At 55.2% G+C, this 23,810-nt stretch overlaps 1 protein-coding gene across 5 annotated transcripts in view; it reads left to right on the forward strand.

Moving 5' to 3' along the window:
- Positions 1-23,810, forward strand: part of GRB10 (growth factor receptor bound protein 10) — a 153,506-nt gene that overhangs the window by 29,750 nt on the left and 99,946 nt on the right. For 3 of the 5 annotated variants that reach the window (XM_072760100.1, XM_072760102.1, XM_072760103.1), the window contains exon 2: positions 4,877-5,028. The exons of 1 other annotated variant lie outside the window; for it this stretch is intronic. The gene's annotated coding sequence lies outside the window, so the exon portion shown is untranslated. Of the gene's footprint in view, positions 1-2,843; positions 4,394-4,876; positions 5,029-23,810 lie in introns of those variants that run through there. One more of the 5 variants, XM_072760101.1, reaches the window with a different exon arrangement.

Genomic DNA, 23,810 nt, shown 5'->3' on the forward strand with positions numbered 1-23,810 from the left:
TTCCTCCTCTTTTCTCTCCTCTTCCTCTTCCCTCTCTTCTTACCCCTTCTCCACATCCTCCCCTCCTCGCTCTCTCCCTCCCCTTCCTTGTTCTCCCCCTCTTCCCCCTCCTCCTCCCTCCTCCTCTTTCTCTCCTCCTCCTCTCCTCCTCCCTCCTCTCCTCCCCCTCTTCTTTGTTGTCCTCCCTCTCCTGCCCCTCCTTCCCTTCTTCCCCCTCCTCCCCCTTCTCCCCCCTATTCTCCCTCCTCCCCCTCCTCCTCCTCCTCCTCCTACTCCTTGGCTCTTTTTCTTCTACCTCCATGTGGGTCAAGGCTGCCTCAGGCCAGGTCGAAAAGAAGCCATTTTCGGGGATTTGCACCATTTAATGCTCGCGTGAGGGAGCGGGAAGGTGCGGGAAGGGGCACCGGGCTGCCGCACAGCTGGACGTGTCTGCGGGACCACAGGCGTCCTGGCCAGGGGACCGGGGCTGAGCAGGGTCCGGGCAGGGAGGAGGGGGGAGGACACCCCAGCCGGCGGGCGGCAGCGTCTGAGCACCCGGAGGGGCCGGCGGGAGGCGGGGCCCCCAGGGGTGCCCGGTGGCATCAAAGCCCTTTGCCAGCCTGAGAGGGTGCGTGGGCGCGGCAGGCGCTGGGGCCGCTGCGGGCGGGGTGGGCTGGCGGCCTGGCCTTGGCAGCGTGGGGGGCAGCAAGGCTGTGGGTCCCGCGCTCTGGGCTCTGCTGCAGGTGTGGGGGGTGGGGGGCTCCTGCCTGGTGCCACTGCAGGCCCCTCAGGCCGGGGAGCGGGGGCAGGACACGCGCGTCGGGGTTCTTGTTAGCTATTTTTTTCCCCCTCCCGAAGCTTGTTGCTTGTCTTGCGATTTTGTAGAGCGGGTTTGTGGCCCTGAGGGAGTCGGGCGTTCCCTCCCGGCTTCCAGGAAGGCCTTCCTCCGCGGGTTCATCTCTGTCCCGGGCCTCCCTCATCCGTCGGCAGCGGTGGGTTACTGAGCGCCTGTAGCCCCTTGTCCTGGATCTGGCGTTTCTTTCTTCCCTCCCTGGTGGCTGAGCTCCACCCAGGTGTGTTCCGTGCTCCGGAGCCTCCTGCAGGTGCCTGAGCCTGCCCTCCTGTCCCGCTAGCCGAGCCCCAGCCGACCTGCAGCCCACACCACTGCCCGGGGCCGTCCTGAATTTCCTCCGTCCATAGCACTGGCTTTTTATCTTTTTCTAGACCACTTTTGCCCCTGGTTTCTGTTCTGTACCTCGCTGTATCATCTGGGGGTGACGACGGGGGTGGTCCTGCTGTCCCCCTGGCCTGGCTGGCCCTCACCGTGAGGGTGAGGTTGCTGGTGCCTCCTTGTTCTCTGTTCTGCAGGCCACTTGGCTGCTCGACGCTTCTGGTACATCCTTTCATTAGGTCAAGAGCGTTTCTTCTATATTTTAATGATTTTATTTATTTATTCATGAGGGACACAGAGAGAAGCAGAGACCCAGGCAGAGGGAGAAGCAAGCAGGCTCCATGCAGGGAGCCGGACGGACGTGGGACTCGATCCCAGGACCCCGGGGTCACACCCTGGGCCGAAGGCAGGCGCTCAACCGCTGAGCCTCCCAGGTGCCCCTTAACTGTTTTCCTTTATACTTTCCGAGGAGGTGAGGGTCATGCTCCCTTAATGCGCCGCCGTCGGCAGTCTCACGACGGGTCTTGTGAGTTTTAGTGCAGTTAGATTGATGACGGCGCCTCATTTGCAAAACTAATTTTCATGTCTAAACCGATTACTTCGAAGAGCATCAAAATCTTCATGATGTTTCATCTTCTCACTTGGGAACTTTAGCAGGTTCCCATTAACCCCGGGTAGGGGCGGTGGTCTGTGGCTTATCAGGGCTGCCCTGCTGGTCTCGGGACTGAACCGACGCACGCATTTGCACGTGTGCATGTCCGCTGCCTGCCCGTCCTGCACTCGGTCCCCCGTCCCCGGGCGCGTGCGGGCGCTGACCCTGCCCCTCCCCGTTCTGCTGCCTGCAGCTGCAGTGGGAAGTGTCCCGCCTCTGTCTCGGGCCATGTCCAGGGAGGCCTCGGCTGGGGGTCCGGGTCGGCACCTCCGAGCAGCCTGTGGGCCTCTGGGAGCCCACGGGGTGGGCTGGTAGGGTCATTGGTTCTGGTGACTGTGGGGTCAGGAGCCGCGTTCTGGGCCCATTCGTACATCCTGAGCCCCTTGTGTTGGTCTCTGTTTGGAGGCCAGTGGGGGTGGGGTCCTCTGTCCTGGGCCGTCGGGGCATCCTGTGGGGTCCCTGAGTGTCCGCCGGCGGATGGGCCACGGGGTCGCTGTTTCTCAATTTGTGTTTCTCAAGTCGCTGTCCCAGGTGGACTCCGACAACAGTTTGATATTGAATCTAATTTTTTTTAAATTAAGGGCCTTCTGTCCCCTTCGACAAAGGCCTGCACTTTATTCCCGAGCCGTGTGGCCGCACACCCTGGACGTCCTGGTCCCGCAAGCTGGGATTCGTGGAGTGTCTACACGGTTCCCGTCGGCTACTCTGAGTATTTCATGTGGGAAGGCTACGCCGAAGGGAAGGTTAATACTCCCTGTGGAGTTTTTAGGCGATATCACAGATACTAAACAGGAATCAGGGGGACCTTTGCTGCTTTGGAAGTAAGTGACGACGTTTGTTTTCCGCCCGAGCTCACGTGCATAGGATTTCGGGTTCACGTTGTGTCTGGGAACCTGCAGGAGACGCGCGGTCGCGATGGGCAGAGGTGCGGAGTCCTGGGGGCTTGTGAGGCCTGTGGGGCCTGTGGGGCCTGACGGCCCGGCCGGTGCGGGCAGCGCGAGCCCGCTGGTGCTGGCAGTCGTGGCCGTGGCCGTGGGCGAGCCGTCGCGTGTGGCCCCCGGAGGCTCGGTGACGGCACGTTCTCTGCCTCCGCCTTGGTCCCGCTGCCGGTGAGGACGTGCCTCTCGGTAGCGCTCCCTGTTCATGTTCAGAAATCATCCGGGTGTGTCCCGTCTGCCAGAAAGTTCAAAATCCACTTTCTTAAAAATAGACCAAAAAAAAAAAAATAAAATAAAAAATAAAACCTCCAAAAACAAAGGTTGACGAGGTGGCGAGCTTGACGAGCAACTGCCTGCCAGTCGTTTTCCTTCAGTTACAGATTAATCTGTGTTGCCGTCACGAGAGGCAAACCTCCCTGAGCGCGTGTTGCGGAGTCAGAGGCGTTTGCGTGAAAGATGCATTTGGGAGTCGTAGTGAGGTGCTGGGGCCCGCACCCAGGGGAGGAGGAATTTCCCTGGAAAAGATGGGAAATGCTCAGGATCTGGGGGGCAGGCGGGTTACGTGACCCAAGCCCACGTCCCCACATCCTGGCCCACAGTCATTTCCAAGACCCTGATAATTGTTTGACCAATCCTGTCCCCTCGCCCCCCTTTTTTAAAAAATTTTTGGTTAACTTAACTGCTATGACTTAGAGACGTTTCACTTGACATAATTGCTCTAATCCTTTCAGTTTGCAAACTCCTCGAGGGGGTGAGAGCAAGTGCCCTTTGCATCGATGGGCAATGTTCAGTGCGGGCAGGCACATAGTTGCATGTCCTGCGTCCGAAGGTCGGTGTCCCTGTGGCCGCCAGCAGGCTCTACTGCTTGCGGACGGCTCATGTGCTTAGCAGCCCATAGCGGGGACCCGCCGGACGCATCGTAGGTAATGGTACCTGGTATTTGTTTCACGTTTACTGGTGCACGGGTCCTTTATGGGCATGAGCTCATTCCTCCCTCGTAACAACCCCGGATGGAGGTGCCACCGTCATGTTGATTGTGGCGCCGGGGACTCCGAGGCTCAGGACTCGCCCTGGAGATACAAGTGGTGTCGGGAGATACCAGGTCCCGTCCCTCGCCCGTGTGCTCGCTCGGTGGGGGTTTTCTAGTAAGTTCCAGGTCCACGACTTCTTCCCTAGCAGGTCAGAGGCAGGGCAGGTTTTATTTGCACCGTTGAGGGGCCAGGAAAGCTTAGTTTCGGGATCTGCCCCCGTCGCAGGCAGTAGAGCGGCCCACACGCAGAGGTGGAGGCGCGATGCGGATTCTCAGGGCTGCGCCCTCGCCCTGCGCTCTCTCCCCTCCAAGCCCCGGGGTGCGTCTCGTGTGACCCATGCAGAGTCGGTGGCAGCGGGCCGTGGTGTGTTACAGCCCTCGGAGCGGTGGGAGCCGGGGTCAGGGGATGCCCAGGTGATGAAAAACTCCCCTCCAGCCGGGCCGGGGCTGGTCTCGGTCCTTGCACTGTCCTTGAGGCTGGCGCAGTCCTGCTCATCCCTCCGGAGAGAGAGTCGCGTGAAGGAATCAAAGCAAGGGGCCAGGTTCCAAGGGCAGGTCCACCTGCTGCCGCCCCACCTGCGCGGTGTGGGTGCTGCGCTCGTCGGAGCCTTCCTGCCCCAGGGGTGGGTACCCGGGCTGAGACGGGCAAGGGCCTCCGAGGGCTGGGGGGAGGGTTGTAGTCTCCGAGGGCCTGGAAGGATGTGGGCTTTGATCCGGGCTCCCGGCATGAGTTCCAGGCAAACTTGGCCTTGCAGGAGGGGCCAGGCCTGCGCATCCCGTGCCCTGCCTGTCCCGGGGGCTCACGTGCTGTGGTGGGGGGGGTGCCCTGCAGAGTGAGGCCGGGGCCCCCCGAGCTGCCTCCCTTGCCCCGATGGTCTCTGCCATCAGTTGACATGGCAACTAGAAGCCTCCTCCTCGACTTCTTTCTCCTTCTGCTCTTTGAAGATTTTTTTATATTAAGTATCATTGAAAAAACAAAGCAAAACAAAACAAAAAAAAAAACACTCCACGTGTCTGCTTTGAAAGATTTTAGTCTTGGGTGCAGAGTGGAAAATGCACGTTTGCACGGGTTCAACGCGTCCAGTGACGGCCTCTTTGACTTTCAGCTTTGGAGCCGAGCACCATGCTGAGCCGGAGCCGGGAGCCGAGGGGAGCGGGGGCCCCGTGACCGTGACCGGCATCTGGTTCTCACCCGGGTCCTCTTGGTCGAGCCAAGGCAGCTGCCCAACCCACAGAGCCCGGGCACGGCCCCTGACAGGTAAGGTCTGTTGGTTTTTTCCAGTCGGTAGGATTCACCCTTAGTAGGAGAATCCTGTTAACTGTTGATTAAGCCGAGATCACAAAGTGCATGGGTCGCGCCAGGGGCCTGACAATGGGTCCTTTATTCTGGTGTCTCTGCAGGGAGTCTGTGCACCTGCCTCTCCGGGCCCCCTGTCCCCTTTGCTCCCTGAGCCCAGGTGGGTGGCCCGAGACACGGGCTCACTGGGCCTCGTCGGGCTCTGCAGACCACCCTCGTGCCTACTGTATGGGCCTCTCCCTCCGCAGGCCCCTTGGTGTCCCGTCTGGGGGGTGATGATACCTCCGGGTTGTTCGGAGAGGTGCAGAGGAGCCCCTGGAAGCTGGCAGCTGCGCCGTCTGGTAACGGTCCAGGACGCCAGGGGGGTTGGCGCTTGACTCGGCCTTTGTTTGCCAGCAGCGCTTGTGCCGGTGTGCCCCGCCTTCGTGCTGATATCGGGGTGCCCATAAATAAGGAAGGTCTGGGGCAGGTGTTGGCACCTCCTCCCCTTCTCCTTTGTCCTGGCTGCTGGGGTGTGGGGTTCTTATCATGCTCGCCGTGGGCCTGAGATTAGCGGGGGACCTGAGCCTGCAACAGGTGTCCGCCCGATGCACCTGCAAGAGCCTTTGCCCCCAGGGAGGGCGGTGGGGGCCGTAGAAGCTGGGGCTGCGTGACTAAGGCCCCAGGGGCGGCTTGAACAATGGGCGTGTGTGTTGGCACAGCTCTGGAGGCCAGAACCCACACCCGTCAGGTGTCAGCGGTTGGTTCTTCGAAAGCCCGTCTCCCGTTGGCGCGTAGCGAGCCGGCCACCTTCTCCCCGTCCTGGTGTGGTCTTCCTTCCGCACGTCCGTGTCCTAATCTCTCTTCCTTAGGACACGAGTCCTCTTGGATGAAGGCCCTCCTAGGACCTCATTTGACCTTAATCTCCCCTTTGAAGACCTTTTTCTGAATCCAGAACCTTCTGAGGCTCTGGGGTTAGGGCTTCGTCTTGGGAACACCTGGGTTTAGCCCTTACAGATGGGACCCAGGGCCGAGGAATTGGGGTCCACGGCCCTCGGGACAAGGTGCTGGGCTTTTTCCCCAGTTTGCCTCCTCCCGTGACCCTTGACTGTACGATGCAGAACAGGAGGGTCTTAATCCCTTGAAGAACTGGGTTTATGCCCCAGGCCTTTCCGAGTGTCACCCTCGTGTTAGATGCCGAATGACATTTTACACGTCCTGTTCCAGACTCAAAAGGTACATGTTCTCTCTCTACCCCTCGGACTCTTCCTCTGCCCCTTGTCGTGTCATGTCCACCTTGCATGGGACTGGAAGTCTCCACATTGGCTCTTGGACCTTTCTGTCCACGATCTTTGTTTTTTAAGATTCGTTTATATATTTGAGAGAGAGAGAGCACACGAGTCGGGAGGGGCAGAGGCAGAGGGAGACGCAGACGCCCCGCTGAGCAGGGAGCCCGATGCAGGTCTTGATCCCGGGACTCCGGGATCAAGACCTGAGCTGAAATCAGGAGTCAGACATGTAACCCACTGAGCCTCCCAGGCGCCTCTGTGTCCATAGTCTTTTATTCATGCAGGGTGGTTGAGTTTTTTTTTTTTTTTAAGATTTTTTTTTTTTAAATTCATGAGAGAGAGAGAGAGAGGCAGAGACGCAGGCAGAGGGAGACGCAGGCTCCGTGCAGGGAGCCCGATGCGGGACTCGATCCCGGGACCCGGGGTCACGCCCTGGGCCGAAGGCAGGTGCTCACCGCTGAGCCCGCCAGGCGTCCCGGTGGTTGAGTTTTAGGACAAGGGCTAGAGGTTGACTATGGGCTCCTTACGAGGTGCAGTCACAGGGTGCAGATGCTCGTCAGAATCCAGTCGACCCCGATGGAGCTCGCGGTGTGTGTGTCAAGGGAGGCGGGTGGCTTAAAGGTCCTCCGCGCCGGAGTCCGTTGGGAGAACTTTGGGTCTGAGCGTTAGGTGGGTGACACCCGGTCAGTCCCCTGCTTCACGCTGTGGCTTTAGCTGCGCCGCTGTCCTCTGCTCCAGAACCCCCGGTGCCCCTTCTCTGCTGCTGCACCATTCGGGCCGGGGCAGGATCTGACTGGTACTGGGGGAGCCCCGTGCCCCGATGTAGGCGGAGCTCAGCGCATCTGCAAGACCAGGGTTTCCCAGGAGACCTGCGAACCCGTTCAAATGTCAGGTACGGATGGGCTGTGAGAGCCTCGGGGATGGGAGCGCTTACGTGCACGGAAGCAGGCGTCGTGTGTTGACACCCCGTGGTTCTGAGCAGCGTTAGCTTGGACAAAGCGCGCCGCGGGGGAACGCGGCCAATGAGGAGCTCACATGGAGTCTTGGGGGTCCCGGCCCTGCCGCCTCGGACGGGGCGAGAACCCGCGGCACCTCGACGGCTCTCGGCTTGTAGTGGAGCGGTACCCGGCTCCGTCCTTGGATGTAGGAGCGGGCGGGGAGGGAGGTGGCACAGGGAGCGTGTGCTGTGGGGACCACGAGGCCCGACGGTGGGGACACGAGCAGGGGACACACGGATCACCAGGCGTGTCGCGCTCCGGCTGCCCGGTCTCTGCTGACTCTGTGCACGGACGCGTTTGCTCGTCACGACGCCCGTCCTCGGGGGCAGATACAGCTTGTCCCCCTTTCGCGGATGCGGACGCCCAGGCGTAGGGAACGTGGGTTTCTCCACGTTATTCAGTGATCACCTGTTCGTGAGTTCGCCTGCCACTGACACAAGTTTGTGACCCCGAGTCAGTGTCACGGCACTTGCTGGTCACTTGGGTCACGCCGTGTCCACTGCCCGACACGCACGCTCCCAGACGAGGACCGGGTGGAGCTGTGCTTCCCTGTTGCAGCTCCGACCCTAAACCCTAAACACGTGTCCTTTTTTGCAGTGTCCCTGGTGCGACACTTTTGTCTTTTCTCTAGTAAGGTTGCTGCTCACACCGGCCCCAAGGCGTAGAGCTGGTGCTCCTGAGCTCAGGGAGGCCGTCACGTGCTCATAGACACGTTACTTGTGCCAGGTCAGCTTCGCTCCGGCGTGAGCTCGGTGTCTGGGTCGGCGGTGCCCGCTACGTCAGCTGTCTGGACAGAAGCTCACGGGCGTATCGATCGATGCCTGAAGTGTCTGCAGGCTTACAGGAACCCCCTGTTCCCGTCCCGGGGCCCAGGTGATGGCTCGGCGTGTGCTACCGCACGGAACGAGAGACAAGACCGGGCTTGCTCCTGGCCACCCCCGAATCCCCGGATAGCCTCTTCTCCCCCAGAGTGTTGGCTCGTTTAAAAAAAAAAAGTATAATTGAAGTGCAGGAGAGCTGCCTGTGCCTCAGACGTATAGCGTGATGAGTGTCGACGTGAGTATAGGCCCGTGAAGCCTTCACCGCGGTCGGGGCGACGGGTGTCCTCTTTGCCAGCCTTCCCTTCCATCCTCTCCCCAATCTGTTTTTCGGTCTCTCCCGATGAGTTCGCTTTTTTAAAAATTATTTTAAAAGATTTTATTTATTCAAGAGAGAGACAGAAAGAGAGAGAGAGGCAGAGACACAGGCAGAGGGAGAAGCAGGCTCCATGCAGGAGCCCGACGTGGGACTTGATCCTGGGACCCTAGGATCACGCTCTGGGCTGAAGGCAGACGTTCAACCACTGAGCCCCCCCCCCCCCCAAGACGTCCCAAGTTTGCATTTTTTCACCGTTGCATAAAGGAACTAACTTCGTTTGGCCTCTTTCCGCCGCCGTGGTAGTTCTGAGTGTGCAGTGGAGGCTTCTCCTCTCCATTGCCAAACGCTGTCCCTGGGTGGCTCCGTCCCGGTCCCCGTCCCCGTCGGCTTACCCCCTGCCTGCAGACGGACAGTGTTTGCGGGGCCTGTTGTGTCGCCGCGGCGGCCGGAGAGTGGGTTGGCCGCCTGGGGCTGCACAGGGCAGGGCTGCAGCCGGGGGCCCCGGGAGAGCCTCTCAGGAGGTGCGGGGACGGCGGGGGTTCATTTCTGCCACCTGGTCCGCGGGGCGGCCGCCCACTGGGGGTGCCCTTACCTTACCTACCTTGCCTGTGTCTCCGCGGGCTGAAGGCGGCACCTGGAGCGCAGGTGCCTTGTCCTCAGGCAGCCGAGATGCATCTGGAAGGCCCGTCCCGGGGTCGGCAGTGGCTGCTCCCGGGGCCGCATGGCTCATCATCCAGGCTGGCTCCCGCCTGTCCTCCTGTCCATGGGCCACGTCCAGAGGCTGGTGCTCGTGCGTCTCAGTGACAGAAAGACCTGGCGCTTCTGGCGTCGGCTCGGGGCCTGGCTGGACCGCCGGGACGCTGGGCGGCCGTCGTAGCCGAGCTAGGGGTGAGCGGGGCGCCGGGTTTCCCCGCTGCTGGCTCTTGAGCCTCAGGGCTGCACGCTGACCTCTTCCAGATGCCCCAGCCCCAGTGAGGCGGCAGGGTCCCCGGGTTTGCAGCCGGGGATCTTCTTCCAACAGAAGCGTTCAACAGGGTGGCGCTCAGACGCAAGCCTGGAGGGAGGACCCTGGAGGCCTTCACGTGTGCACCTGCTCAGGTGCAGAGAGGCGAGAGGCAGCGAGGACACCCAGGTCACCCTTGGGCCTCGGTCCTTCCCCCATGCGGAAGCCTGTGGAGCCTCGGAGCAGCTTTGCCCCATGAGCGCACCTGCCACGAGGTGGCCTGTGGCCGTGTCGGGAGTCGTGCAGAGGGCGTCCTGCTGGGGGGCTCAGCCCGGGGTCGCAGAGGCAGCCCCTTCCCCACGCCGGGCTCCCGCGTGCTCCTGCCTGGGATCCGCAGGCCGCGGGCTCCAGCCGCCCTCAGCACGTTTCCGTCTGGCCTGTCGGAGGCCGAACACCTGGGACGCTGCAAGCAGGGGGGCAGCCGGGCTGGCGGGATGCTCCAGAACCTCCCGAGGGAGAGGAGGGTCCGTCCCCCCGGAGTTGCAGTCTCAGTGAAGGAGGATGGAGACACATCACGGGGTGCTCGCTGCTCGACGGCTCCTGCTCACAGAGGCCGCAGGGCTTGGGCCCGGGATGGGCGGGGGGCACGGAGGACGGTGGCGCTCCAGTCCTGCCGCAGCTTCTCCTGACGGGTGACTCGGTGTCTGAGGATCCGGGGGGCGGACGGCGGGGGGGGGGGGGGTGACCCATGGGGCTGGTCCACCCGGATGCGTCGCTTCCGGAGTTACTGCAGCTTTTAGAACCTGGGGGACAAGTGTTGCCCAAATGACACACTCTGCAAATCGAAAAGCTCCCAGTGGTTAGTTACTGGGCCCCTGATAGTGTCGGACGAGCGTGGCCCACGTGGATACACATCGGTCTCTTTTTTATGCAGAAGAAATTCAAAATCGTGTGTTACGATTACACGTGCATGGAAATCCGAGTCTCATGGGATTATCGTGTTTGTAAACTTCCAGAACTTTGGAGTCGGGAGGGTTTTGGCATCATCTAGTTGGTAGAGAACCGTTTTGACGTTCTTCCACGGAGGAAGCAAAAGTTCCTAAAAAATAGGCGTTTTGAATTTACGCGTCTCCCAAAAATCAGAGTCAGGACTTCCATGATGGTCTGGAAAGAAATGCCTTAGTAGCTTTTTTCCCTTTTTTTTGAGGGGTGGGCCTCGCCCTGTCCGTGAGACCGGAGCTGTTGTCCCGCGGAGTCTGTGGCCGAGCGGATGTCCCCGTGTTGTTAGAGGACCAGCCTCCCTCCCCTGAGGGCTCTAGTCCCCAAGCCCCCATCCCTGCCGTGCAGACCTGTTGCCTAAAGCCCAAATGTTGAGGGTCCGGAGCACGTAGGTCGTGACCTCACCCCGTGTCAGGCAGGCCAGGCCCTTAACTTAGGTGGCCCCGTCTCCCCCTGACCCGGCGGGGGACAGGGGCCCCGTGTCACCCCCATCCATCCCCCATCCCAAAATCCGTTTGGGTTTTTCAGGTGTGGGGAGACAGGGCGGGCCCTGCAGGCTGCTTTTGGTGGCTGCGGTCGCCCCGTTCAGCATCTGCAGGTGTCTGCGGTTCCTGGGGCCCGGTCGTGGTTGTCTCGTGACCTAACCAGGTCCCGCCTCTCTTCTTTGGAAGCCTGGTCCTCAGAATATGAGAAAAGGCACAGCCTCGGGGCACCTGGGTGGCTCAGTTGAGCTTCTGACTCTTGGTTTGGGCTCAGGGTGGTGAGGTCGGGCCCCATGTGGGGCTGTGCGCTGGGCGTGGCGCCGTCTTGAGATCCCCTCTCTCCCTTTCCTCTGCCCCTCCCCCCTTGTGTGCCAGGCCACCCCCCCACTCAGAAAGAAAGAAAAAAGAGGACTTTGATTATCTGCAGAGCTTGTGGCCGCCTCCCCCAGAGGGGTCGGCCTCTTTCCCTCAGTGGTGAGGGATGTAAGTCCTACCCAGGACTGAGCGTCGTGATTATTCATCAGGAAAGACTTAGTTTCAGTTCAAGCTGATGTAGCTAAAGTGAAGGTGCTTGGGTGGTTTTGAGACGTTGTCAGAGCCTCCTGAGCCAAAACTGTGTCGGGGCCTGGGTGGCTCAGGTGGTTAAGCATCGGAGCCTTCGTCTCAGCTCAGGACTTGACCTCGGGGTCGTGAGTTCAAGTCCCACGTCGGGCTCCACGCTGGATGTGGAGCCTGAAAGGAGAGAGGGAGCCAAATTTGATGCTTCTGCGAACCTGCTAGCCTCCCAGCCCTGGTGGCCCTGTGGGGCGTCTGTTTATGACTTTTTTTGACATTTGACTTATTTATGACATTTATGTGTATTGGAACTGTCAGAAACATCTGAACCCGGGATGCAGGCTGCGGACGCAGCTCGCCGTCCCAGCACCGGGAGCGGTGGCGTCGTAGGCGAGGTTCCGGGCCCTTCTCTGACACGCGCCGCAGGACGGAGCTTCGCCCCCCGGAGCCAGCAGAAGCAGGGCTCGCTCTCCTGACCTGCAGCCCGTGCGCATCTGATGCCGAGAGCACCCAGGAGACGGTTTACTTTGCCGAATTCACCGGCGATCCTGGGAAAGCTCTGGAAGGCAGAGCAGCCTTAATGCTTTCGAGACTTAAACCCGGTGATCATACTCAGTTTTCAAATACAGAATTCACGCATTTGGCACAAAACTTAACAGCTCCATCTGCCTTCGGCTCAGGGTGTGATCCCAAGGTCCCAGGATCGAGTCCTGCATTGGGCTCCCTGCAGGGAGCCTGCTTCTCCCTCTGCCTGTGTCTCTGCCTCTCTGTGTCTCTTGTGAATAAATAAATAAAATCTTAAAAAAAAAAAGAAACTTAACAGCTCCAAAGCATTTTTCGTGAGAAATAAGCGCCCCCCCCCCCCCCCAGTGTCCTGGGCATCACTCGCCAGTGGCGGGTCTGCAGTTGGCACCATGTCACCCCCGTGGGGCTGCCGGGGTCGGGGAGCCCACACCCCTCCTCCAGAGCCCCGGGGACCAGCGTTCTTGCAGCTTCGGCCCTGGACCTGGGGGCTGACAGGGAAGGGAGGAGGCTGTGGGCCTTTTGCGAGGTCCTCGACGGACCGAGACGACGCGGATCCGGGGCCGCCCATCCTCCGTACGTCGTGCTTCCCTAGAGGTCTCCGGCCGCAGATTCCCAAGCTCCCTTTAGCTGCAAGGTCCCCATCAGTGACGTGAGCTTCGTCGTACAAATAAGGGCCACGCTTTGAGGTGTTGGTCGGAAGGGCTTGCGTCTGTGTCTGTTCTGTAAAGTGTCTACATCCGAGCACAGTTTTGCAGACCTTGCTTAATTTTTCTGATAAGATCCGAGTCACTTTCCCGACGATTGCAGAACCGGATTTGCAGGCGGCCAAGGCAAATCCGAGGGGTTTCAGTGGTGTTGACGCCACCCATTCGCCTGTGAAGGCAGAGGGAGAAGCAGGACTTGATCCCGGGACCCCAGGATCATGACCTGAGCCCGAGGCAGACGCTCCACCCCTGAGCCACCCAGGGGCCCCTAATCCAGCTCACGATCACAGTGGCTTGCTTCTCCGCGCTGTCCCCCGGTCACGCCAGGTGGGATGCCCTTCTCTGCAGGAGCACCTGACCTCCTCTTCTCGCGAGGTCCCGCGTTTACTGTGCAGCCCTGACCGGTCACCCATCCATCATCTCAGCACCTGTGTCCTCCTGTGTGAGGTGCGACTGTCTCCTCACGGGTTTCGGAGCTGTCTGGGGCTCTGCGCAGATGGACCTTTGCTCTTGTCATCTGCTTGTGTTCACCCACCGCGGAGGGGTGTCCCACCCGTCACTTCTGGGGAGGCGGGCATGGAAGGGTGGCGGGTGGCGTCCTCACAGAGCCCCTCGGTCTCCGTGACCCGAGGGCCGCTGTGGTTTCCCCGGGCGGTGGGTTTGCGATGGAGGCTGGGAGGCCCCTCTGCCTGTCGTCCCCCCGGGTTAGCAGCCCCGCCCTGCACTTAGCACATGACCGCACACCTGCGCATCCACCGCGGCAGGAGCGGAGGCGCGACGCCCAGACCCCGGGGCTCACACAGCTGGAAACTGAAGATCCGTGTCCAGCATCGGTCCGCTCCTCGTGGGGACCGAACCCCGTTCCCAGGGACTGTGCATCTGAGCTCAGGACTCGGGCTCTGGGTTGGCGCAGAGCGGAGCCCGGAGACTGACCTCACGCTCGGTCTGCGGGGCGAGCAGAAGCAGGCTCCAGGCCTGTCTGGTGGGGACAGTTACGTGGATCATTTGAGGATTCGATGCTCCTCACAAAGCACCTAAGTGAGGAGTGTGGCCTTCAGCGAGGGTCGTCTGGAGATGTCGCTGGTGTTGGCAGGAGGCTGACCGGAGCACTTAGGCGTAAGGCACTGTGGATACTTGAGTAGAATATTCCAAACAGGCCTGTTACCGAAGACTGGGAGTATAAAGTCAAAGGTCATTCTCCTGCAGAGGGTCAAGTCCAGACCCTGTCCCTAAAACCCTGAAGTTTGAAGTTATTCTCCGCTGCAGGCAGTTGGGATAGCTCCTTGGCCTGCCTCCCTCCTCCCCCTTCCACACATCCGCGTTCTAGGACAGATTCTTGCTATTTGTGTCGGAAATTTGTAGATTTGTAAACAGCAGAGAACGTACCAGGTGCAGCCTCCCGCTGGGAAGCTGGCCCTTAGGACCCAGCTGTGGCATTTTGAGGAACTGATTATATTGCTCACTTCACACAGTTGTGGGAGGTTCCCTCCTCCGGCTTCCAGAAAGTGAGATGCGACTCCTCGAAACTTCATTGCAATTTTCTCCCCAATTTCACCCCCTTGCAAACATCATAAAAAAGGATTAATCATGTAAAGAAAAGAGATGAGGGCAGTGGTTCTCAGCTTGAAGGACACCGGGGAGCTTAAAACAATGCTCGTGTGCCCAAGATTTTATTTTTGCTGGTCTGGGGTGCAGCACAGGCACCAGAAGTGCCCCGGCCGGTTGGTGCTAGGTCTCGGACGCAGGGTGCCTGGGGGCCACCCCCACTTTCTGATTTAGGGGGTCAGCATCCAGGCTGGAGCATCCGTATGTGTGCAGGTTCCCAGGTGACGCCTGTGCTGTCCATCCAGGGACCCTAAGTTGAAAAGCAGAGGACTTCAGGGTTCTGGTTAAGAGGGCAGCCCGGGTGGCTCAGTGGGTTTAGTGCTGCCTACAGCCCAGGGCCTGACCCTGGAGACCCGGGATCGAGTCCCATGTTGGGCTCCCTGCATGGAGCCTGCTTCTCCCTCTGCCTGTGTCTCTGCCTCTCTCTCTCCTCTCTGTGTATTCTCATGAATAAATAAATAAAATCTTAAAAAAAAAATAAGAGCGTAGACTTCTGGACTGAGCTCCATCACATCCTCCATCACATCCCTGTCACCTCTGTCACCTTCCCATCTCTGGCCTCAGGACCTTGCCCACTGCACTTGATTTTACTCTTGTCAACGGCAGGAATGATACTAGGGTGAGGGGCCCGCAAATGCACACACATTCCTGCCGTTGACAAGAGTAAAATCAACGCACATCCCTACCTAGCCCGCGGCCCGGTCTACGTGAGCACTTGGGAATCATCTTCTTTTTTTTCTTTTTTTTTTGTGTTGACAAGTTGAAATAATCATTTATAATGATTTATAATAATAAATGCAAGAACATCCAAGTTCATGACTTGCTTTCTGTAGGGGTGAAGGTGGAAGGAGTGTGGGTTGCAGTCTGTTTTCTCCCCAGTATTTTCTATTGTAAGGATTTTTTTTTAAAGATTATTTTGATCTTGGTGTATATTTGTGATAAAAGTTCTGATTCCATTGAAGTCTCTAAATTCATTTTTTTTAACCATCTACAGAATTACCTTATGATTAATAAACACTGTATTCTTTTGCTTTTATTTTGTATATGGAGTTCTTGTTTTTTGGGTTTTTTTATTTTTTATTTTATTTATTTTATTATTTATTTATTTATTTGGAGTTCTTGTTTTTACTGTAAGTCTCTTCTCAAAGCATAACGTCCGTTCGTTTAGCGTGAGATCTCTGCCTGCAGATGTTTTGTTGTGCGGAGGGTAACGGCCGGACCCTGGACGTTAACCACACGTGGTCCGTGTGCTCTGCTTTTGGCACGAGCATCTTGCCTGGGCCTTCGCTTCACAGCCCTGTCCCCGTGCTTGTCACCGCGCTTGACTTTTGTCCTATTCTTGTGTCTGTGCCCGCTCTGTCTCTGTCCCTCCCTTCTTGGCTCTCTTTCAAAAGCATTTCTATTCTGATGTGCTTTGAGTATTTTTTTTTTTTTACTATTAAAATGTTTTGAATATTAGTTTGGAAAGAAGGGAATCAGATAGTTGACATTTATCGCTACACGTCCTCCATCTTCAGAATAAATTGCCTCTGTCTTGAATGCTGTCTTCATCGCCCGGTTTCTCTTTTCCCTTTGATGTTTGAAGTAGTATTTGTTTCTTTTTAGGCTTTTCTTATGATTTAGAATGCGAATAGTCTGTTTTCAGCTCCACAAGTGATTGTCTTAATATGTCCACAAACGTCGGTCAGATGCGTCGTTCCTGGTAAAACAAGGGGTCCCTGGCTTTTATGGAAGGTATAGCTTCCTTTTTAAAAAATCCCGCGGTGATTGATTTTTAAGACTTGCAGCTTTTGCTTGATTTTATTTTTAAATTCAGTGTTACTGTGTAGCCTGTCCGCCAGGCAGTTACGCTAGTTCGCCCCGCGAGCGTGCAGAGCCTTCTGGAGCCCCCACTGTGTGCTGTCCTGGCCGGACAACAAGGCATTTGCTAACAAGTGCAATAGGATTGATGTCAGGTGCTGGCTGTGAGCTAGCGCACTTCCTCCGCCGGGTGTCAGAGGCTGGCCGTCACCCGAGTGTCCTGAGAGAGGGGGCAGCGAGGAGGGAGCAGGAAGCAGCCGTGCTGGACAGTACGTGGCTCCCTGAGGAGACGTACTGGGTTTTCCCGCAGTATTAAATGCACATGTTGGATCTGTGGCCGAGTAAGAAGGGACAGAGTCCACCTTGCATGGTAGGTGACCTCAGGGGTCCTGGAGACGGCTGGTCGCGTCAAGCGGAAGAGTCGTGTTTTTCTAAGAGTAGAAGTCAGAGGAGGTGACGCACGGGAGCTCAGGTGTTTGCCAGGGAATGTCTAAGCGAGCTGCTGCCCTAAGCCAGGAGAGGGGTACGGGTGGGGAGAGGCTGGGGCGGAGGGGGCAGGGCCGTGGGCGCAGTCTCCATCCTGGCGGGCGGGCGTGCGGAGGAAACCAGTGCGCTTAGGGGCTGTAAGTCCAAACCTGAGCCCGGCCCTGTTTTCAGATCATGGGGGGCCTCCCATCGCCGTCGTGCCGGGCATCAATTAGCAGGTCACGCGTCGCGCGTTTAGTAAGGAAAACGGCACAGAAGAGGAAGCATCAGAGCAGATTGCGTGAACGCTGGGCACACGGCCAGGCGTGATGTGCCGGGTGTGTCCTGAGATGCAAGGGTCCTCTGGCGCGCCTGTCGGCGTCATGGTCGAGGTTTCCAGTGTGCAGAGGCATCCCGATGGGAGGGCAGCTGAAGCCTGCCACAGACGTGCTTTGCAGTTGGTGAAGGGAGGCCTGTGCGTGCCGGTCTTCGGAGTCTCAGGGAAAGCATTATTTGCTGCAGTGTTTTAAAATTTTAAGAGTTGTATCGTTTTAATTGGGTAGAAGTTGCCCTTAAAACGGAAAAACAAACATGCAACAAAAAAGAACACGACGTTGTTGAAGTTCAGCTGCTGGACTAGAAGTGTCAATATTGACGTTGTTGAGAAATACGTTGGCTCTTGAATCATCAGCAAACTTTTGGCTTTGGTCGGACTGGTTTTCTGAACTATAGTCTAATAAGGAAGGTGGTTTGCGCTTCATGGTGAAGATTATTTAAATTATTATTACAAGTTCAGAATTTATTAGAAGGAACAGGCTCGGGGGTCCCTGGGTGGCTCAGCCCATTGAGCGACAGGCTCTTAGTTTCGGCTCAGGTCACGATCTCGGGGTCATGGGATCCAGCCCTGCACTGGGCTCCGCGCTCACTGGACATTCTGCTTCACTCTCTCTCTCCACCTCTATCCTTACTTACCCCCGTCCCTCGCTTTTCTAAAATAAATAAAAATAAATAAATAAAAATAAATAAAAGCTTTTTTCTAAAAATAAATAAAAAAATAAATATATTTCTAAATATAAATAAAAGCTTTTTTTTTTTTTTTTTAAATAAAAAAGGAGGACAGGGCAGCCCAGGTGGCTCAGTGGTTTAGCACCCCCAGGGCATGATCCTGGGGACCCGGGATCGAGTCCCACATCGGGCTCCCTGCATGGAGCCTGCTTCTCCCTCTGCCTGTGTCTGTGCCCCTCTCTCTGCGTCTCTCATGAATAAATAAATAAAATCTTTAAAAAAAATTTAAAAAAATAAAAAAGGAGGACAGACTCCAGTATATTCCTTATAATGGCGTCTGGCAATGGAGAAAATTCATAATCAAAAAGACACCTGAATGCAGCACAGGGAGATGGCCCTGTCAGGAACCCTTTTAATTGAAGGAAGGAAAAGGGCAGCGGTTATTGGTACAGTTTCTTCGTCATTCTGCAGCTGTTGATGAGAACACCCTTTTACCGTGGTAGGTATAAACATCTCGCTGCCTGTGGGCTTGTCTTCAGTGTATGGAGCACACCATTTCGATAAATCAGCTGATGATTTAAATATGTAACTCTTTGGAAAGTGGCACGGGATGTCCTCAAACCTGTCCTCTTGTAGGACACTTAGAAGTGAGGTTCTTTTTTGTTCAGGATCAGGATGGAGGTTGAGTCTCCATGAGAGCAGATAATGACACAGATAATCTTACTCTGTCAGATAAGGACAGGAAGGTGGGTTTTACGGGGGGCTTGCGGCGGGGGCTCCGTTCCATCAGCCGGACGTTTGGGTTCTGCAGAGTCACACAACTGGGAGAGAGCATTGCTGATCAAGAGAAACCAAAATGGACAAGCCATCAGCAGGTTCCAAGGGGCAGAGTAAGTGATCGGGAAACACGGTGGTGGTTAAAAAAATTTTTTTTTGTACAAAAGTGAATTTGCGATCATTGCTTTACGCATCTTCAAGTTTGAGCATCCTAAGAAATTCTGCTGGATCTCATGGTTGTATTAAAAAACAATTTGAAAAAAAAAATTAAAAAAAAACAACAAAAAAAAACAGTTTGGTGGGGGTGGGGTGGTGGTGCCTGGGTGCCCTGTCAAGTTGAGCATCTGACTGTTGATTTGGGCCCAGGTCATGATCAGGGTCGTGGGATCAAGCCCTGCGTTGGGTTCCATGCTCAGTGCAGAGTCTGCATGGGATCCTCTCTCTCCCTTTGCCCCTCTTCCCGCATGCGCACTCTCTCTCTCTCTCTCTCTCTCTCTCTCTCTCTCAATGAATAAATAAAATCTTTAAAAATATTTAGCGAAAGTTGTTGAGTCTGTTAAAGGAAGCTCATTGAATAGCCATCCTTCTGATATTTAAGAAATGGGGAAAAATACATGAAACCTAAAATGTACTGTTTTCGCCTTTTGTAAGTGTGCAATTCAGGGGGCGTCAGTACATTCACAAGGTTGTGTGACCGTCAAGGCTGTCTTATTTCCAGAACTTTTTCCTCATCCCAAGCAGAAACTCTGTACCACGTAGCCCCTGCTATCTTCTGCCTTTTGTTTCTATACTAGGCGCCTCGTGTAAGTGAGATCCTACAGCGCTTGTGCCTTGACGACTGACTGGCTTCGCTTGGCATAAAGTCTTCGGGGTTCATCCGTGTTGCAGCCTGCGTCAAAATGATGTTCCTTTTTCAGGCTGCATAATAGTCCACGGCATGGACTCTGCTTACCCGTTCATTTGTTGATGGACACTTGGGTTATTTATAGTCTGGTTATTGTACGTGTGCCACTGTGGACATGGGTGTATGTGAGTCCTTGCTTCCACCTCTTTTTTAGGGTACATGCCTAGAAATACCATTTCTGGAACTTATGTTCATTCTCTATTTGATTTTTTGAAGAGTTATTACCATTTGCCACAGACACTGCACCATTTTACATTCTCACCAGCCATATAGGAGGGTTTCAGTTTCTCCCCGTCTGCACCAACACCTGATTTTGTGTGGCATCCTATGGTGGTTCAGTGTGCGTGTAATGACTAGTGATGTGGGGCATCTTTTCTTGTGTTTATTGGTCATTTTCATGTCTTCCTTGGAGAAGTGTCTAGTCAAGTCCTTTGGCCATTTTTGAAGTTGGTGGCCTGTTTTCTTACTGTTGAGTTGTAGGTGTTCTTTATGTATTCTGGATATTAATCCCTTATCAAATAAATGATTCATAACTCTTTTGTCCTCCTCTGTGGGTTTTTTTTCACTCCCTCGATTGTGTCTTCTGCACAAATGTTTTTAATTTTGATGAAGTCCAGTTTGTCTTTCGTCGTTGCCCGTGCCTTTGGTATCCTATCCTGGAAGTCATTTTCAGGTCCAGCATCATGAAAACTTTCCCCTGGGTTTTCCTTTAAGAGTTTTTTTGTTTTTGTTTTTGTTTTTTTTTTTTTTTTAATTTTTTTTTTTTCCTCTAAGAGTTTTATACTTTTAATTCTTTTTTTTTTTTTTATACTTTTAATTCTTATATTTAGGTCTTTGATTCATTTGAATTCGTGTTTATTGATGTATCAAAAGTTCTCATTGTTTTGCATGTGGCTGTCCAATTTTCCCAAAACCACGTATTGAAAAGACTGTCCTTTCCCCCATTGAATGGTCCTGGCACCTTTGTTGAAAATCAGCCCATCATTATATATGAGGTTTATGTCTGTGCTCTGTGTTCTAGTCCACTAGTCTGTATGGCTGTCCTTAAGTTTTATAGTAAGTTTTGCAGTTGGGCAATGTGAGTTCTCCAATTTTGTTCTTTTTCAAGATTTTTTCTTTTTAAGCTATTTGGAGTCCTGTGAGAATCTATGGAAATTTTAGAAAGCTTTTATTGACTAGTGGGAGTTTATGAGGGATTGCATTGAATCTGTAGATTGCTCTGGATATTATCATCATCTGAACAGTATTAAATATTCCAAGCCATGAACACAGGGTGCTTTTCTTACTTATATCTTCTTTTTTTTAAAGTTTTTTTTTTAATTTTTTTTTATTTATGATAGTCACAGAGAGAGAGAGAGAGAGAGAGGCAGAGACACAGGCAGAGGGAGAAGCAGGCTCCATGCACTGGGAGCCCAATGTGGGATTCGATCCCGGGTCTCCAGGATCGCGCCCTGGGCCAAAGGCAGGTGCCAAACCGCTGAGCCACCAGGGATCCCCTCTTCTTTATATTCTTACAGCACCATCTGTATTAGCGTGCAAGTCTTTTGTCTCCAACTTATTCCTAATTGTGATTCTTGAACAGAGTCTTCTTAATCTCCTTTTCAGATTTTTTTTTTTCGTTTTCAGATTTTTTGTTGTTAGAGTATAGAAGCACAACTGATTTTAGGTTACCGATCTTACATCCTGCGACTTTAATGCATTTATTTGTTAGTTTTAGATTGTGTGCGTGTCTTTGGAGTCGCTAGGATCTTCTGTGGGTAAGATCATGTCATCTGTGGACAGAGATCGTATTAGTTGCTTTCCAATTTGGGTGCATTTTAATTTCTTTTTCTTGTTCTATTGCTCTAGCTAGAACTTCCAATGCACTGTAGAGTAGAAGAGGCAAAAGCTGGCATCCCTGCCTTGTTTCTGGTCTTAGGGAAAAGCTTTGTATCTTTCACCATTAAATACAATGTTAGCTTTGGGTTTGAGACTTTATTTTTTTAATTTATTTTTAAGATATTATTTATTTATTCATGAGAGGCACAGAGGGAGAGGCAGAGACAGAGGCAGAGGGAGAAGCAGGCTCCATGCAGGAAGCCTGACGCAGGATTCGATCCCAGGACCCCAGGATCACGCCCTGCGCTGAAGTCAGGCGCTCAACCACTGAGCTACTCAGGCATCCCATGGGTTTGATACATTTTACTGGAGGCCAGAGTTATTCTGATTTTTTTTTTTTAACTGTATCTAACTATAGTTTTCTTGTCCCAGCGGGACCTACCCAACAGGGCTTATGAGATGTGTATTTTCCTGGCTGAGAAGCAATCTCACTTGGAAAATACTTTCAAAGGTCATATTTAGGTAATAAAGTTGGCATGTTTGTGTGATACTTTGGGCACTCCAGCACCCATTAAATTTGAAGCTTTGGGGGAAAGTAACATGTTTCCACATGTTGAACACATCCAAGGGTTCCGGAGACATGCAGGCAGGGCAAGCAGCGCGCACAGAGTGAGCCGGGAGGAGTGTGGGAGATAATAGCCGGAGGCACGGGCAGCAGGGCAGCAGGGCAGCCTTTAGTATGGGTGCAAAGAGGGTCCTTACGTGGCCAGGAGGGACCGTTCTCTGCAGCAGGAAGGGGGAGCCAGGAGGATGTTAACACAAGCCCACGGGGATGTGGGTGACGGAGAGAAAACCAGCGTCCCAGGAAAGTGAGGCTGCAGGCTGACGAGTGGAAGCTGTGTTTGTAGAAGGGCTGGGTGCTGGGAGGTTGTCCATGCAGCGTCCTCAGACCCACGCGGGCATGGAGGGTCCTACAGCAGGCATCACGGAGGGGTCCTGGGAGCCGGTCACGGCAGGTTGGGGTGTATATGTCAGGGTCCTTCAGAGAACCCCAACACGTGTGTGTACGTATAGAGATTTATTTTAAGGAATTGGCTCATGCGACTGTAGGGGCTGACAAGTCTGAAGTCCGTGGCGCAGGCGGGCAGTCCACAGACTCAGGCCGGAGTCTGCTACAGCCTTGAGGCCTGGTCCCTTCTCCGGGAAACCTCAGTCTTTGCTCTTAGGCCTTCAACAGATTGTACGAGGCCCATGCCTGTTAGGGAGGGTGAGCACCTCTACTCAAGTCCTGTGACTGCAGATCGCTTCGTAATCACTTACCTGCTTCTACAGAGTACTTTTATTTATTTATCTATTCGTGATTTATTTATTTATTTTAGGGAGAGAGAGAGAGCACGGGAGTGCGTGCTCAGTGGGGGTGGGGAGAGGGAGAGGCTCTTCAGCAGACTCCATGCTCAACACAGAGCGGGACTCGGGGCTCGATCCCACCACCTTGGGATCAGGACCGGAGCCGAAACCAAGAGTCTGGTGCTTAAGCGACCTTGGCGCCCCACAGAGCACTGCTAGGACCACCTCTAGGTGGGCCGGTAGGAAGTGGTACAGCCTGAGGCCGCGTCTGTCCCTTTGAGCTGAAATGACGGGTTAGGAGTGTTTCAGTATCTTGGGTCGGAATTAGTTTTCTAGCTCCACCATAACAAGATCGGACCGACTGCTTGGCGCAGATACATTGATTTTCTCATGGCTCCGGAGGCCAAAGTCCGCGCTCGAGGCGTGGGCAGGGCTGGCTCCTCCCGAGGCCTCTCTCCTCCCGGTGTCTCCCCATGGCCGTCTGTCTGCGTGTCTGTGTCCGATCTCTCCTTACACCAGATCAGGGCCCACGCTAACCTCTCATTTGAACCTAATCCCCTTTTTAAAGTCCCCCCACCTCCAGATTCAGCCACAGTGAGCTCATCTGAGTATTAGGGCTTCAACCTCGGAATTTGGGGGAACCCACTTCACCCCATAAACGGGCCTTACGTTGATTGCTTTGCCGTTTTGATCGATGGAATGAATATCCTCACTCTGTGTCCCGTCGGATTATAAGTCTCCCCTGGGAAGCTCCTGTGAGTCGTGGTTTCGGGATTCTAGAAACCTCAGACTGTCCGGGTGGAGAGCCTCTGCCGCAGGAGAGAGGGAGCGAGGCGTCGGGCTCAGGGCAGGTGGGGCTCCCCCCGCGGCTGGGTGCCCTCCGCAGCCCGAGTTCTGTGCCGACCTGGAAGCTGCCGTTCCGCTGCCGTGTTGGCCTGGTCTCTCTGGGGGCTGTTATCGGGATTTCTGGGGTTGGGCTCCCAGGGACTGAGTTTTTGCCGACTTCGTTCCAGCCTCACTGCTCCCAGCCTGTGGTATATCTTGTCCTGTAGCGTTTCTTCTGTTCTCCTTCTTAATTTCATTGAGAGAAGCGAGCCCCTTGCTGAATTCTGGTTTTTCCCGTAGTAAAGGGCCATTGGGGAGCTGAGCCCTTCTCGGCCCCAAGCGGAGGAGCAGGACGTCCTTGCTCCCTCGTTGTAGGGGTTCCGGGTACCAATCGCTGTGTCGGTCCTCGGGAAGGCGGCCTCGGAGGAGAGCCTGTGTCCCGGAGCACCGGGGTGCTCGCCTGTCCCCGGGCCTCCGCCGGGCCGGGGTGGGGGGTGGTGGTCCTGCTGGCAGCGGCCCTGGACATGGTGGGGTGGCCGTCCTGGACTTGTGTCGTTTTCTTCCCACTCTAATGGGGCAACACTGG

Source organism: Vulpes vulpes, chromosome 5 (assembly GCF_048418805.1).
Source record: "Vulpes vulpes isolate BD-2025 chromosome 5, VulVul3, whole genome shotgun sequence".
NCBI classification, from domain to species: domain Eukaryota; kingdom Metazoa; phylum Chordata; class Mammalia; order Carnivora; family Canidae; genus Vulpes; species Vulpes vulpes.